This window comes from Canis lupus, chromosome 12, assembly GCF_048164855.1.
Source record: "Canis lupus baileyi chromosome 12, mCanLup2.hap1, whole genome shotgun sequence".
In the NCBI taxonomy this organism is placed as follows: domain Eukaryota; kingdom Metazoa; phylum Chordata; class Mammalia; order Carnivora; family Canidae; genus Canis; species Canis lupus.
The window spans coordinates 6,067,186-6,084,593 of NC_132849.1; the positions used below are offsets into that span (position 1 = coordinate 6,067,186).

Consider the following 17,408-nt stretch of genomic DNA (forward strand, 5'->3'; position numbering starts at 1 on the left):
CCGCTCCGGGCGGCGGCGATTCAAGGTGTCGCAGCCGGCGACGCGCAAGTGCGCGGGGCGCGCGGACGCACCTCACCGCCCTCGCGACCCGCGCGGGCCCCCCGCCCCCCGCCCCCTGCGGCCCTCGCGGCCCCGCGTCCTCCCCCGCGGGCGGTAACGTCCCGGCCGGCCGGAGCCGCCCAGACGCCCAGGCCCGAGGGCCCGGGAGGAGAGGGGCCGCCTCCCCCGAGGTCCCGTCCCATATTCGGCTCCCGAAACGCTCTGGGAGAAACGGAAGGGGAGAGGTGGAAATAGAGCCGAGGGGAAGGAACAACTGCAGGCCATTTCCTTCTCTAAACGCGGCGGAAGATGAAACCGGGGTCCCGTGGCTGCCGAAGGTGAGTGTCGTTCCCGTCTTGGGGGGAGCCTCGGCCTGGCGGTCAGTGAGGAACCCGCCCCTGATCCATCTCTCCCGGGGCTTTCTGTGGATTCCAGGAATGCAACTGGGAAGTGTATCTTTAATGCACTTCCTTGACGGAAGAGTACTTTAAAATATTCTAGCAAAGGAAATGGCTCCTGATGGGCTTTGAATGCAGACTTCCAGGTGTGGGGGAAACCCGAGAAACCAACTGTAGAGGCTACTTTTAGGCAACAGGCTTGACCAATAGAAAGTAGAAAGGGCCCAGGGCCGGCTATACACCCCTCCCCCCTCCCCCGGCGGAATACAGACAGGCCCTCAGGTGACCTACCTCGAAATATTCATAGGCCCTAACTAACTAATGGGCTATTTACAATCAGGCACAGTTACTGAAAAAGGGAAAATGCCATAGTCGCCATACCTTCTCACCTTTTGCCTTTATTTTTTTTTTAATTTTTTTATTTATTTATGATAGTCACAGAGAGAGAGAGAGAGAGGCAGAGACACAGGCAGAGGGAGAAGCAGGCTCCATGCACCGGGAGCCCGACGTGGGATTCGATCCCGGGTCTCCAGGATCGCGCCCTGGGCCAAAGGCAGGCGCCAAACCGCTGCGCCACCCAGGGATCCCACCTTTTGCCTTTAAATACAGCCCCCACCCACTGCCTGGGTTGCCCACAGTCTCTGCTTGGTGACCTGCCCACCACTCCCCTGCCGTGTATTCAATAATCTTCTTTTTGTTCTGCCTCAAATGAATGCTTTTACTGCCTGTGCCACTGGGCCCTCTGCCTCCATCAGTAAGGCCCCCACATTTGGGGTCCCCCATCCCAACAGGAGACACCACAGCAACTAAAACTAAGAATGTCACACACACGTAGGGGCACTTCAGCTTGGTAGACTTGACTCTCAGGTTAAGCCTCTCTTACTTTCAATGCATTGTTTGTGGAACTTACTTAAATATACATTCAAAAAATATATAAGGAGTACATCAAGTCCACTTTTTGCTATTTTTACACAGATGGAAAAGAAAAATCAATGATAAAGTATCATAGATAGTCTTTAAATATCTGATATTTCCGTTAGAATCTTCCTCTCATATATATAAATAACCAGCCAGCCTCCTTTTTTTTAAAAAATATTTTATTTATTTATTCATGAGAGACACACACAAAGAGAGGGAGGCAGAGACAGAAGCAGGCTCCACGCAGGGAACCCGACGTGGGACTTGATCCCCGGTCTCCAGGATCACATCCCGGGCTGAAGGCGGTGCTAAACCGCTAAGCCACCTGGGCTGCCCCATCCAGCCTCCTTTTATCCAAAATGTGATATTCATAGCCAAACCCTAAAATCAGTTTACTCGTTCCAGCCTATTCTGGAACTGTATCTAAACCTCACTCCCATCTTCCTTTGTATGAAAAAAAAAAAAAAATTTCACTCTCCTGTAGTTGTCACCGTGCAACCTCATTTGGCAAATCAACCCAGCAAATGAGGCTCTCCATGAGACACTCTCCCTAGAATTAAGCAGAAAATTTAAATAACACATTATTTTTCCTGAGCAGAAATAATTAAAAGGCCTTGAAAGTGAACTAATGTTTACTTCAAGAAAAAATTCAGAGTAAACGCTAAGTATTGTAGACATTGTGCCTTTCCATCATCTTGGCAGACAACTGAAGATTTATTCTCTTCAGATCAACCAGTACATGTACAGGCTTGGTACAATACTAAAGTGAGAAGGGAAAGTAATAGCATACTTTGATCTGTGTGATGATTACATAAGAATATGCATATTTCAAAATGTATTGAGCTGTGCAAAAAAAAAAGTACAAAACTGGCAAACTGGGTGGCTCAGTCAGTTAAGCGTCTGACTTGATTTTGGTTCAGGTCATGATCTCAAGGTTGTGAGATCAGGCTCCGTGCTGGATATGGAGCCAGTTTAAGATTCTCTTTCTCCCTCTGCCCCTCCTCACTTGCTTTCTCTCTCTTAAAAACAAATAAATAAGTTGGCAAACTTGTACTACCTAACTTTAGACTTTCTATAAGCTCTTCTAAGCAAAACAGTGGGAAGTAGCATAAGAAAAATAATATAGACAAATGGAAATTAGTTGAGAGGCCTGAGATAGACTCTCCTACTTATATGGTCAGTTTTCAATAAAGACTTAACATTCTTTTAACCATTGAGTTGGTTTATTGAAACCAGTGGTGCTGTAAGAAAACTCTATTCCTACTTCATAAAAGTCACAAAAGTTAACTTTTTATGACTCATAGATCAAAACATTATAATTCTTAGAAGAAAACATATGAAAATATCTTTGTGAGCCAAGTAGGCAAATATTCCTAGCACATGGCACAGAAAAAACTTATTTTAAGAGAAGGGAATAGTAAATTAGACTTTATCAGCATTTTGAAAATCTACTCAAAAAGACACCATTATGAAAGGAAAAAGGCAAGCCATAGACTGAGACTAAATATTCAAAAAAAATACCTGACAAAGTACCTGTGTTCAGAATATATTATGAACTCCTAAAGTTTGTTTTTAAAAATCAAGCAATGCATTTTTAAAATATGGGGAAAAGACTTGAACAGACACTTTAGAAATAAAGATTTGTGTTTATTGACTATTATATCTTTATTATAAGAGTGCTCAGTATCATTAGTTGTCAAGAAAATGGAAATTAAAACCACATTGAGATATCATTACACTCAGTAGAATAAATAAAATTAGAAGTCTGAAAACACCAAGTCTTGGTAAAGATGTGGAACTATGTTAAAAAAATCATTCATGAGAAGGACGCCTGAGTGACTCAGCGGTTAAGCATCCGCCTTTGGCTCAGGGTGTGATCCTGGTCCCAGGATAGGGTCTCACATCTGGCTCCTTCAGAGGAGCCTGCTTCTCCCTTTGCCTATGTCTCTGCATCTCTCTGTGTGTCTCTCATGAATACATAAAATCATTTAAAAAAAAAATTCCTGGGGGCACCTGGATGGCTCAGCAGTTGAGCCTGCTTCTCCCTCTGCCTGTGTGTCTGAGTCTCTGTGTATCGCTCATGAATAAATACAATCTTTAAGAATTAAATAAAAAATCATTCATGACATTTGTTAAAGAACAGTGAGGCAGGCTTTATTCAGGAGGACTACTATTAGGGGGTTTTGCTGTAGATGATGTGGGGAACCAGTTGCAGAGTTTATCTGAGAACTGAATCTCATAGTCCTCAGCACTCTGGGGATATGGGAGGTCCTGAGTCCCCACACAGATTCTTGACCACATTGTTTTCCTGATACAGCTCCTCCGCTCCCCTTCCTTGAGTCAGTAGCCTATTCTTTTACCCTTTGAAGTAAACATGTTTTTCTCTGCTCCCCAAAGTTAATCATTCCTATAGCCAATCTGCTAGCTCTCTTAATAAAAGCTGGAGGAGACTCAGCCTCGGTCTGAGTCCAAATCCAAATCTGAGGCTCGGTCCCCTGTCCCGCAGATTAAAATTCAGTGAGACTCCGAGTCTTTCTTCATAATCCTCATCTCTGACTGTCCTGGCTCCATGGCAAGATGAGACCAGGCTCAACTCCGAATACAAGGGAGAGTGGGAATGTATAGCCTAGAGCAGAAGCAGTGAGGGTTAGTGAGCAAAAATTTACTAAGAGGGATCCCTGGGTGGTGGTTTGGCAGCGGTTTGGCGCCTGCCTTTGACCCAGGGCGGGATCCTGGAGACCAGGGATCAAATCCCACGTCGGGCTCCCGGTGCATGGAGCCTGCTTCTCCCTCTGCCTGAGTCTCTGCCTCTCTGTGTGTGTATGTGTGTGACTATCATAAATAAATAAAAATTTATTTTAAAAAATTACTAAGAAAATGTCAGGAGTAAGGGGGAAGATTCTGGCTAAATCAACCCAAGGGACTCTTGCTGAAGGCCTGCCAAAATGATCAGAGTTTAGTCAAGGAGAGAATTTTTGTGAACAACTAGAACTCTCTCTCCTACATTCTTGGCATGACTACAAAATATACAGCCACTTTGGGAAATATTTTGACAGTTTCTTATAAAATTAAACATATACCTCTTCCTCTTTGGTTCCATCAAACCCTCCTTTAGGTGTTTGTCCAAGAAAAATGGGGAAAAAATGTGTCTACAAAAATCCTAGTAATAAGAATGTTCATAGCAGCTTTATTCACAACAGCTCAAATGGGAAACCCAAATATCCATTATCAGGAGCATGGTAAAGAAATTGTGAATTTCTATGCAGTGGAATCCTACTCAGCAATAAAAAGGGAAAAAATCAGATATACACAATAACATGGATAAAATTCAAAGACATGCTGAGAGAAACAAGCAGACATCAACATACAGTACATCACAGAGTACTGTGATCCCATTTATAGGGATTTCTGGAAAGAGCAAAACTAAGTGAAATAAATAAGGATGTGGGTGCTTGGGTGGCTCAGTGGTTGAGCATCTGCCTTTGGCTCAGGTTGTGATCCCAGGGCCCTGGGATTGAGTCCCACATCAGGCTCCCTGCAGGGAGCCTGCTTCTCCCTTTCCTTGTGTCTCTGCCTCTCACTGTATCTCTCATGAATAAATAAAACCTTAAAAAAAAAAACCCCACTTCAAAATAAACAAGGATAGTGGTTGTCAAAAGATTCAGAGGATGACAATATTCATTCATACTTTTCATTCATACTTATTCATTCATACTTTTAACGTGAATGATCTAGTAAATCCCAGCACATCTGACGACAAATGAAATAGAATGCTTTTAATTAGTCCCATTTTACAAAACAAAGAATGAGGTACTTGACGTGTGTTTATCCAAAGCCATACAAGGGCAGAACCATTTTTTTCTTTTTTTTAAATTGAAGTATCATTAGTGTTATATATTAGTTTCAGGTGTACAGTATTCTATACCAAGATTTCTATACCTTACTCAGTGCTCCTCCTGATAGGTGTACTCTTAATCCCTTGTATCTATTTCACTAGTCCCCCTAGGAGCAGAACCATCTTTACACCCAAGAGCTGGTCCTCTGGAGCATGCATTACTTAAGTCTTTCTTCTCAGACTTCATTATATCAGGATTCCTCAATTATAGGGAGGGGAAGAAAAGGAAGAGGAAAATGGCAAGTGACAGAGGGATGGAAGTACAATTTTTTTTAAAGATTTGTGTGTTTTTTCATGAGAGACACAGAGAGGCATACATAGGCAGAGGGAGAAGCAGGCTTCCTGCAGGGAGCCTGAAAGCAGGTCTTGATCCCAGAATCCCAGAATCATGACCTGAACTGAAGGCAGACGCTTAACCACTAATCCACTCAGACTTCCCAGAAGTATAAATTCTTAACATTCCCTCCCCATCTCTTTCTCCCTCCCTACTTTTCTCCCCCTTTTCCTCCCTCCTGATTTCTCTCCCACACCAGCCCTGACCCTTCTCCCCCATTCTGTTAGTCAGGAACAATTCTCACCTCTCTGGATCCAGCTTCTGAACTCCTCCCTGCCCCCACCCCACACAAGCCTCCTAGGAGGTCTCGTTTCCCTTTCTGACTCCCACCACTTCCCCCACCCCTGCTGATATTTCCTTCCCCACTCCCAGGGATGGACTCCATCTACCTCTATGAATACACTGAGCTGGTGAGCTGGGCTTGGAGAGCTCTAGTACAGAGGATGCACAGTAGACCTTTCCTGTTACCTGCTGTATGGGAAGCTAAGCAGTCAACCCAAAAAAAGGCTTTTTACAAAGAACTTTCTGCCTTGAAAGACTTTTCATTCTTAGGGTTCTTCAAGGGACTAGAAGCTAAAGGAGAATTTATCCAACAAGTCTGAACAGAGCTTCCTGGTGAGGTGTTCTTGGGGAAAAGACAGGAGCGACCATCACCATGACCTCTGCCTTCATGGACTCCTTTGATAGACACAGGAAACAAAAGCAGAGGCCTCTTGGAAGGGCAGGCAAACTCTCATCACTGGGTGAAGACACAGCAATGGAAAGAGCCACCCCGGGAGCACAACAGGCCTTCAGTTTCCCAAAGACCCACAGAGCTCAGGTCCTGGGAATTGCAGCCCTGGGGTCTCTGCAGGTGCTGGCAATAAGGCAGGAAAGGAGCAGGTTGTGGCAAAACGGTTCTGTTGCCCTTTTAGTTTCAGAATCCTCAAGTGCACCAATTTCAAACCAGGCAACGTGATTGAGCTCTGTTTTGCGGAGCTTTAGAATTTGTGGTTTTCCTAGTGGATGGGCAGCAGAACATCCTGGGTGCAAGTGACAACTGCCTATGATATCAAGGGAAAGGCACAATATAAAGTCTCTGTGGTGCAATTGGTTAGTGTGTTTCGCTGTTAACTGAAAGGTTGGTGGTTAAAGCCCACCCAGAGATGGAGTGCCTGACTTTTAACTCCATGCCCTGTGTATCACCTGCACACTGCCTCACATAAAATCTGCATGACTGGATTCTGGGTCCTAGCCAAATCACATCAGTTAACTCTTTTTTTTTTTTTTTAAGATTTATTTATTTATTTATTTATTTATTTATTTATTTATTTATTTATTTATGAGAGAGAGAGAGAGAAAGACACAGGAGGAAGGAGAAGAGCCCGACAGGGGGGACTTGACCCCGGGACTCCAGGATTGCGCCCTGGGCCAAAGGCAGGCGCTAAACCACTGAACCACCCAGGGATCCCGACATCAGTTAACTCTTAAGTAACAGCCTCCCCATCTCCCCAAGTGAGGGGTATGATGTGGGAGTGTGGGATGGAGATTACCCTGTGAGACCTGGGGTGGGAAAAGTCATGGGATTTCTGTGGTCTGTTAATGTTCTGTACATTAGTTGGTACTACATCAGTAGTTATTCAAGTTGCTTGCATTGGTAAGGTTTTTTTAACGGTACAGATTTTATACTGTAGATTTAGTACACCTTGGTTGAAAAAATTTGGGGGTGCCTAGGTGGCTCAGTGGGTTAAGCCTCTGCCTTTGGCTCAGTTCATGATCTCAAGGTCCTGGGATCAAGCTCTGCATCTGGCTCTCTCCTAAGCGAGAAGTCTGCATCTCCTTTTGCCCTGCAAGCCCCATACCCCATAAGGAAATCTTAAATAAAAGTTTAAAGCCACTTGGCTATGTTAACGTTGAAGTTGATACTTCTGGTTTGGACAAGGCAAGGAGGCAAAGTAAGTTGAAAATATTTGTTGTGATATTTTTGCTGTCCTCAGATTTTTGGTTTTCCTCTGCTATCTGCTGTCTAATTAATTCTGTGTTGGTCACAGCCATTACCTTAAGCTGACACCCAACTGTTACATACAGGTGTGTCAAGGAGAGACCAAAGTGTTCATGGTCAAGTCTGCTCTTTTGAGAATAACTATGACTCAACAAGGGTGGTGGTGAAGTTGAGAAATCCTAATGGAGATTGGGGTGCAGTTAGGCTTAAATAATTCAGAGATGCCAAAGGAAGGACTCTGGCAGGTATTACACAAAGAAAATTGAGGGTAGGGGAGTCACCACATTCATCCCACAACTAAACTTTCAAGAACTTTTGGAGCATTCACACGTAGCCAAAAGATTGATCTGACGGGTTGGTCAGCTTCACCAGAATGAACTGTCCAGACTAGCTATTTGCTGGCTTTCAGCTCATCTGTCTGCCAAGGAAAGGAAAAAAAAAACAAAAAAAAAACAACTCCCCATTCTCGAACCTTCTGTGTTTGTTTGTTTGTTTTTTTCCTTTCTGCTCTCTTTCCCATCTCTCTTATAAATCCTGGCTTTGTCTTTGTTTAATGACATTCTTATAACTGTTCCAATTTCTGTAAGTCAACAATGAGAGATAACTCATTCAAAATCTCTTTACTACTAAGATTGACATATAATTTTCATATTCATCTCTGTATATACATCATAGCTCGGAGGTGGAGATGCTTCTGAGGAAAATGTAGCCATTGGACCATCCCAAGACAGATCCTTTCTAGTCTTGAAACAAAGCCAGTTCCCAATTAGAGGGTATGGTTCACATGCCCACTGTGATTTTCTCTGCCACTCTCCATTCTGGTCCTTTGTGTTCCACTCTCAGCTTCTGGTGGATCTGAGAGACCTGTTGTTTGCTTTGCTCTAGGATACTCTTTCATTCTGGGACAGACTTGGGGAGTGAAGGGTATTGGCATCCAGAGTCAAAGCTCCTAAAGTGCCAGAGCTTTGCTGGCAACCTTTTGGTTCCCATCGAAGGCCAAGACCTCCCCATCACTATTTAAGTCCTACCTCAGAATTGTGTCTTTACTTGTCCATCACGACCATTGTTTCTGTGGCTTCCATTTTTGTTCTGCGGTCTTGGCTGTGCTATAGAGAAATTAGCTTTGCAAAATTGAGTAAAAATGCTGCTCTTGGATATCAAACGCAGTGACCTGGGGAAGGGACAAAAATTCTACCAGAGACCCTCAATGGCTGACATGACTCTCTGATTCCTTGCATCAATCACCTAATCCACACAGAGATTGCATGGCTCTGTATGGCCTCCTGCCAGCAAGAGCCTGGAGTCATGCTCTTGTCCCAGGAACTTTCAAAAACAAGGAAACTTCTGCACCGTACAACAGTGGACCAACACAGAGCTTCAGCAACATCAGTCAAACCCGGGAGGAAAGGCATGAAGCCACCACCTGGTGGCTGGCCGAATGACCAGCCAAGGGACTGAGACCCCATCTGTGAGAGAGCAGGACTCGCTGAGGCTCCCTTGACTCAGGAAGGTGTATGGCTCTGATGAGGAAGCAGAGACAGCTGGGGACATATGGTCCCTAGGGTTGAACTGACGTTCAGCTGTACCTAGGCAGCTGAAAAAAGCCCTCAAGAATTGTTACTGGGGGCTCCTGGGTGGTGCAGTCCATTAAGCATCAGACTCTTGGTTTTGCCTCAGGTCTTGATCTGTTGGGCTCTGCACTCAGCAGAGTCTGCTTAAGACTCTCCCTCCTTCTCCCTTGGCACTTCCCTTCACGCATGCTTGCTTGTGTGTGTCCTCTCTCTCTCTCAAAGGCATCTTTAGAAAGAATTATTATTAGATGTGAAGTGTCATTACTTTGCTTACTGCCACAGAGAAATAAGGCAGATGATTTTATGGTATGATGATTATTCTCTAACCTGTGTTATCTCTGCTCTAGCCACTGGCCACGTGTAGCTATTTAAACGGAACTATGAAGTACAAAAAACAAATTTGAAACTTCGCTTTCTCAGCACTAGCCACAATGCAAGCACTCAACTGCCATATGTGTCCAGTGGCCTCCGCATTTGAAAATGCACATCTGGCTCTTTCATCTGGTGTGTCAGTTGCACATAAGATGATTTTATTTCAAAGTCCTGACTTCTTCTTCAGCATTAGATTCATTTTAGTCCATCTGGTACATCCCTAGCACCAGCAGCTCCTGTGTCTGTACTGATCTCTTGGTTTTTCCCTGAGCTTTATTTGAGGGGAGGGCTCTCTGCTTTTCCCTTGGCTGCTAAAGAAGCCAGCATGTCATGTTTTCCCTTGGCTGGCAAAGAAGAACCATTCCATGCCCTGGCTACTGCAGGGCAGTGGTAAAACCGGGCATGACCGGGGTTTTCTTGTGTTGATCATTCCAGCCCCAGCATTGCTCTAGGTTCCTGTAAGGCTGCCTCAAGGGAAAGCTTGTGGAGGCTCCTGAGCTCTGCTGATTACCTCTGTTCTTAACCATAACTACAAGATTTTTTCCTTTTATGTAATTTTATAGTTACATCCTGTTTGTGCCAATGCCTACTGGTGTTAGAATTGTGATGCTGATATACAATTAATTTTTAAAATAAATTTACTGCATAAAAGATGTAAATCAAAGTATGGAAAATATTACCTAATCGATGCTAAAGGTCCATGGATGTGGCCAAATATGGAAGTGCTATGTTCATTAATGAACTTTGAAAAGCATGGTTCTGTCTCATCTTTATGGGATACCCTCCCTTCCGCTTGTCACTCCAAAGCACTCCCTTTGCCCTAAGTCAGTAGGCAGGAGTGCTCAGCGTCTGTCTCCTCTACACTTTGAACACAAAAGGCAGTCTTTTTTTTTTTTTTTTTTTTTTTCCGTCGAGCTTCAAGGGAGCTTCCATGTTCAGACCATTAAGAAGAGTCGAGATTTAGAGAGAAGATGACTGGGAAAAATTAGAGAGGGTGACAAAACATGACAGACTCTGGGAAATGAACAAAGGGTAGTGGAAGGGGAAGGAGAAGTGGGCGGAGGGATGGGGTGACTGGGTGACAGGCACTGAGGGGGGCACTTGACGGGATGAGCACTGGGTGTTATACTATATATTGGCATATCGAACTTCAATAAAAAATATTTTTAAACTTTAAAAATTAAAAAAGAAAGAAGAATCGAGATTTAATAAAAAGTCCTGGTTGGGACATGTGATTGCATGGTCTCTGGAGCCATGGAGTCTGTTTCGGGGGAAGACTAAATTGCTGTGTGTGTTCTTTCTCCTTTATTTCACCAAATGATTCTCAGTGTTTCGTAGGCTTTACTTTGAATCTTCTCTCTCTCTCTCTCTCTCTCTCTCTCTCTCTCTTTCAAAATCAGGGAGGTTAAGAAAAAAAAAAATCAGGGAGGTTGGGCAAGAAGGAGGGGAAGCAAATCTTGGTGAAGTCTTCTCAGTTAACACTGGCAGGATGGTCAAGCCCAATGGCTCTGGAGGCAAACTGCCTGGCTCTGAGTGCCAGCTCTCACCATCCCAGGGCTAGGGCCCTTTGAAAGTCAGCTTGGCCTTTCAGTGTCTGGGTATTCACACCTGCAACGAAGGGTGGTAATAAGCTACGCTATCTCAGGTCGTTACGTGGACTAGACAAGTTATACGCGGTACAGCATGGAGGGACGTTGTGCTGGTAACACAGTGAAGCTCTGAGAAAACAGTTAATAGTATTATAATTAAGACTTTTCTTTCCACCTAACTGCACCACTGCTGACTTTCGACATTCCCCAGAATAAATGAGGAGTATTAAAAGGTTTAGTTGGCCTCTTCCCCTCCATATTGGTGAGTAGCACTTGGACAACCGGTTACTTGATAATTTTGATGGTGATTTAACTGACAGTGGAGATGGCATGGCAGGGAACTGGATCCAACTTCATGAAATCCTTGTAGCTTGGACAACCATGATGAGATGGTTTAGCTCATGGAGGACAGTCTTCTGCACATGCTTCTAGCAAGTGCTTTTAATATCCAGCCAGGCTTACCCTAAATATTATTAGAAAATTTCAAATATGCACCAGTGATCCCCTCCTATTTTAAGAAGAGGGAGAAGGAGAAGAAGAAAGAAGAAGAAAGAAGAAAAAAAGAAAGAAGAAGAAAGAAGAAGAAGAAGAAGAAGAAGAAGAAGAAGAAGAAGAAGAAGAAGAAGAAGAAGAAGAAGGAGGGGGAGGGGGAGGGGGAGGAGGAGGAGGAGGAGGAGGAGGAGGAGAATAATTATTATTTATCTGGAAGATGTAGATTTCCTCTTTCAGTGATGATGGAGTATTTGTAGTAAACCAGTATTCACCCTGAAAGGCAAGAAATAAAAATAGATAACAAGATAAAAATTTTCATCAGAGAAACAGAATCAATCTTATTTTCTTCAGGTCTGCTGTGAAGTCACAGAGAGACTCCAAGGCAGCCCACCCAGTAGAAACGGCCCTGCCCTCCGAGTCACGGCTATGCCACTCGTGGGCTCTGTGCCACTTAGAACGGTTTCTCGCACTTCCTTTTCATCCCTCCGTTCCAAGGCCTGGATTTCTCTGGACACTGTTCGACGGTAATGGCCACAGGCCTCCTGTCAGCGGCTTTAAAGCAGCCCAGGCAGGAACCCAAGGGACCACTTTTGCCCAGAGGGTACCAGAGTCCCCCCCTTCAGCCCAGAGGACCGCGGAGGAGCGCACAGCGAAGGGCTGGGAAGAGGCGCTCAGGGCCGGGGCCGCGGGGCCCGCGAGGCCCGCGGGGGCGGGGGGAGCCGGTCCCCGGGCTCCTGGGAGGATTCCCAGCCCCGAGCGCTGACCGCCCCGCGGGGACCGCCCCGGCGACCGCCCCGGAGGGCGGGTGACCCCAAGGGGGCGGCGGGGGCGCCTGGGGCTCGGACGCAGCTGACCCGCCCCCCCTTCTCCCGGAAGGGGGTCCCAGCACTGGGGTCCCTCCAATCGGATCTGGAAACCCTGCGTTGGATGCGGATCCCGAAGCCGGACTGCCGAGGCCCCCAGAGTCTTGGGCGCCCGGGATGGTGGAGACGCGGAACCCCAGCCGGGCCGCTCGGGGCTGCGGTCCCCCGGCCTGCAGGCTCGCGGGTGCTCCCAGGGGCCTTTGCACTCGGCAAAGAAACTGGTGGGCAGAACAGTAGTGGCAGCACCAGGCTTTTCAGGGTCCTGGCAGAGGGCGCCGCCGGCGGCCTGGTTTCCGTAGTGTAGTGGTTATCACGTTCGCCTCACACGCGAAAGGTCCCCGGTTCGAAACCGGGCGGAAACAGCCCTCTTTCTTACCCCAAGTTCTATTCTTGCTCCAAACACGCAAAGGACCATGGGCTCGGCCAATGGGGCCTGGGCCTGCTTGCGCAGCTCCCTTTGCCATTCAGAAATAAACAAACAAAACAAACCTCACGCCTGAGGCTGGATGGGGTTCTGCTGCTGCCTGAAAGACTCAGACTCGCCAGCACTTAACAACCTGACTGGCCTCCTTGGTCTGCTCCCCCTCACGCTGGAGATCAGGCCAAGAAGAGCACACAGGGCAACCTGGACTTCAGGTTACTTTTACATCCAGAAGACCCCTGATCTGCTCCTCTGGCCCTAAGTCTCCTCTACAGGCTGACGGCTGCTATGGCTATGAAAGCCAACACGTTCTTCCCTGTGCAGCAACCTTGGGCAGCAACCTTGGCTTCCCCCCGCCCCCCCCCACCATTACTGAAAGGTAGATTTGCCTGTCAGAACAAAAGAAAACCAACAGCACCTGGGACTCAAGGCAAAGATGCATAGATTAAGAGTTTTGGGCTCCACCTAATGAGCCCACGGGGACGCCAAAGGAGCCTTTCAGGTACTGTCCTCAGGAGGGCCCTTGGACTAGTTCGAGGTCATGAAGTAGAGGGACTCTGCTCCTTGCCTGTTGAGAGCCAAGGCCGCCCCTTACTCCTAAGGAAACGGAGGCTCAGAAAGAGAGCATGGCCCTGGCTCTGCCACACACAGGGCTAAGCTAGACCAGAATGCAGCACAGGCCAGTGCCCTCGTGGTCAGACCTCAGAGCCCCAGGTGTGGCTGAGGCTGGGAGAGGTGAGGAGCAGGGGGTAGGGCTGGGAGCCATTGGCAGCTGGATTCAGCCTTGGGCCATTGGGACACCTCCCCACCCCACTGTTGCTCTCTCTGACTGGGAAATCTAACCTTTATTTTCTGGGTTTTCATCTGCTGGCGCCAAAGCAGGGGTCCCTTTGGGACTACACTCTGTCACTCCTCTAAAGCCAACAAGCAAACTTTGAAACATACAGAGCAAGTTGCAGGAGTGGTAATATACTGTATCCCTCCCCTAAGTGCACCAGTTAACATTTCCCCACATTTACTTTCTCCCTCCATCCTCATATTTACAGACTGGACATCATTTGAAGGCACCTGGCAGACATCTCCAGACAATTGGTTGGGCCGCTCTTGCTCCCTCCCTTGGGCAATGTCCCTCCAAACCGGCATGACCTTTCTTCAGAGGCCAGGGGAGGGCTTTGTCCTCTGGAGGAGACCCCGCTTGTCCCTTCAGGAACCAGACATCTCTTGCCTCCAGGCTGCAGAGAAGCTTCAGGCAGGTGGAGTGTTATTTGCCTCTTCCGGGATAGTGCAGACCAGGCGTGCCCTGTGCTTGTAGGAACAGGATTAGGTGGCCATGCCCCCAGCACTGCCTGCCCTCTGGGCTCCTTCTGGTGGGCAGTGGGTCTAGGGTCAGCATGAGCTCTAGAACCTTCCCACCCCGGGGAGAGACCCTTCAGGGAAGAGCAGCTGCCCCCTTGGCTCCTGCCCTCCTGGCTCTCTCTTCCCTACAGGGATCTTAGAGGGTCCTGGCCCAGCCAAAGCTGAAGAATCCTTTCCTGGGGTGGGAGGGGGAAGGGAGCAGGTGGAAAATTCTCCAAAGGGAAGGGAAAAGTTTTCAAGAGCTTTCTGGAATTATCTGCATTGGTGCTGTCAAGTAGGTGGCTGCCCTGTGATGATGGGGCTTAGTCTTGTCCTGGCCTTGAGTTGGTCCCAGCTCCAGTCTGAGTCCAAACAGACACAGGCAACCTGATTTGAGGTGTGTATTCAATTGTGCCTCTCCCCAAAGTGGGGTAGTACCGAGCTTCTATTTCTGGGACCCCCACTGGGGGTCCAAAGATGCTATTGACGGGGTTTCCTTCCTTCCTTCCTTCTTTCTTTCCTTCCTTGTTTTCTTCCTTCTCCCTCTTTCTTTCCCTCTCTATCTTTCTCTCTTTCTTGCTTTCTTCTGGTGTTATTTTTAAGTTATCACTACACCCAAGGTGTGTCAGCTAGAGCTCACAGTCCTGAGATCAAGAGTGAAGAGTCCCATGCTCTACCAAGTGAGCTAGCCAGGTGCCCCTCACATTTCCTTTCCCGCTGAATCTGTGACTCAGGGAAGGAAACAAAAACAAAACCAAGAAATAGTTTAGCTGTAGATAAATGAGTCGTCTCAGTGCTAGGTACAAGAACAAAACATCAGGTGGACAGTAAGGATGAATCTCAAATACTTAAACACTTCAAAGGATTTTAATATTTTCTATATAATGGCACAGAAGATGTATATATCATGTCATATTTCATAAAAGGACTCCTAGTGTGCATCAGATTGGTTTGATGATTTTGATCTAAAAACTGCTTTATGTTGCCTTCTAGATTTACTAATAATGCAGAAAATATTGGTAGATATTATTGTAGTTTACACAAGTCTTGGGCTTATTTTCTCTTCAAACTCCTAGGGACACTTAGCTGCCTAAATTTCCTCTACTGGTCTAACGAACACGCTTTCCTTCCAATACTATTTAAGAGCTTATACGATACCAAAGTATGTATTTCAGTAAGTTACATATATGATAAAATTTAATGGAGATTAAGTCTTATAATTCTGGCCATCATACTGACTTGTTATTCTTACAGTTTGGGGGTGGGGGTGGGGACGGCGGGTAAACCTTTTAAGGTATCTTATATAAATCCGAACATGCATTTCTCCATCATTTGTCAAGTCAATCTGCAATTTCAAGGTCTAGTGTCATCTTTAAGTTCTTCCAATGATATTAAATTGGAGGAATGTGAAGAGGTAGGAGATGGCTTGGAGGGAGGCTGGTAAGTTACAGGTGTGTGCTGCTATGAAGCCTGAAGCGGTCGCTGAAATAACAAAAGAAAGAGTTATAACTAACCCGTCCACAGGGAAAAACAAATTGGATGATATAGGAACCGTGGAAAGACTATGTTAGAGTAATTGCTCTTCCGGGCCTCTACCCTGCAGAAATATTTGTCAAGTGGCCAAAAATATGTGCACGAGAACGAGGATGACAGCCGTTATCTGTAACCATAAACACCTAGGACCAACTTACCGGAAAGAGTATAAGGAAAGGGACAAAGGATGGCAGCAACTGCACTGTTAAAAGGCATTTAGAGGGTTGCAGCCCTTCGAGGATTTCCGGATTCTCAGCCATGGGTTTTCCTCCTCCAGAGTCCGCGATGGCCTTATGGCCGGCCTCGGCCTCGGCCTCGGCGTCAGCCCTCCGGTGGTGCCCCCGCCAAAGGACGTTTTCTAGGTTCTAAAAAGGCCGCCTCGTCCCTGGGTGGGCTCGAACCACCAACCTCTCGGTTAACAGCCGAGCGCGCTAACCGATTGCGCCACAGAGACCTGCGGGCAGTCCCCGCCCACGTCCCACTAGAGAGCGAGCTGTCACTCGGCGCTAGGGGGAGCCACCCGCCTTCCGTCGGCGGCGACCGGGCAGGGCGAGGCAGACGCCCGCGGCTCCCGGACGGTTCCTCCCTCCTGTCCCTCCCTCACCCACCTTGGGTGCCGGTGGCGCTCGGCTCACTCCCCTCCACGGCGGTCGGAGCTGGGGAGCTGCGGTGGTGCTGGAGGGGGTGGTCAACAGGGGCAAACGCCCAGGGCCGCGCGGGGCAGCGGGGGGAGGGGGTGGGGGCGAGGTGGCGCGGGCCGCCGGACATCCCCAGGACCCCGTGCGGAGGCTCGGGCCGGATGGGGGTCAGGAGATGGAGGCTGGGGGTTCTTCGCCGCGCATCGGCGTCGAGGGGAAGGGGAGGTGTATCCCCTCCCCAGGGTGGTGGGCCCGCAGGGGACGGCGGCAGCAGCCCTGCGGTTTCTTCGGAAGGAACGCGGCGCCGTACCTGGAACGACTTTGCGTCCAGAGGCCCCGCAGCGGCGGCCGAGCCCGCGGCCGGAAGGGTGGCGCGCCGTGATCGTATAGTGGTTAGTACTCTGCGTTGTGGCCGCAGCAACCTCGGTTCGAATCCGAGTCACGGCACTCTTCCCGGGCGCTCGCCGCCTCTCCCTTTTACCTGGCGTGGAAACCCGCCCGCGGCGCTGGTCCCGGGGAGGGGGGGGGCGCAGACGGCCCGGGGCGCCAGCAGGCCTTCCCCCGGAGCAGAGGGAAACTCCTCAGTGCACTAACCCGGGCACAGTCTCCTTCTGAGTCTGAGCGCAAGGAACCTGAAGAAATGCTTCCCCCCGCCCCCTTGGTGTTTTTTTTTTTTTTTTTTTTCCCCTGCAAAAATCTTTATTGCCTCCATTTGGTCCACGTTTTGGGAAAGGGCTCCAGGATGGTTAAAAGCTGCCTAAGTGGCTGCAGGGCCTAAGGTTCAGGCACAAACCCTGGCACGGGGGGGGGGGGGGGGGAGGGGCTGGGTGTGCCAGAGGAGCCCCTCAAAGCCTGCTGGTCTCCAGAGGCTCCTAGTCGTGCTTGAGAGTGAGCCTTTCGAAAAGACAGTCGCCCAGCCCAGCCTGGGGGGGCAGCTGCGGAGGTTAGTCAGGTGGTCGCCCATCTTCCTGATGAGTTTTACCTCCTCATCTAGGAAGTGGTTCTCCAGGAAGTCACAGAGAGGGGGAT

General features: G+C 47.9%; 3 non-coding genes across 3 annotated transcripts; 2 read left to right on the plus strand and 1 right to left on the minus strand.

The window, feature by feature from the left end:
- The first annotated feature begins 12,741 nt into the window (after positions 1 to 12,741).
- On the plus strand, positions 12,742 to 12,814 carry TRNAV-CAC (transfer RNA valine (anticodon CAC)). Its single transcript has one exon. It is a non-coding gene; the product is annotated as a tRNA-Val (tRNA).
- Positions 12,815 to 16,121: 3,307 nt separating this feature from the next.
- Positions 16,122 to 16,195, minus strand: TRNAN-GUU (transfer RNA asparagine (anticodon GUU)). Its single transcript has one exon. It is a non-coding gene; the product is annotated as a tRNA-Asn (tRNA).
- A 559-nt stretch (positions 16,196 to 16,754) lies between these two features.
- Positions 16,755 to 16,826, plus strand: TRNAH-GUG (transfer RNA histidin (anticodon GUG)). The gene has a single exon. It is a non-coding gene; the product is annotated as a tRNA-His (tRNA).
- Positions 16,827 to 17,408: the final 582 nt, after the last annotated feature.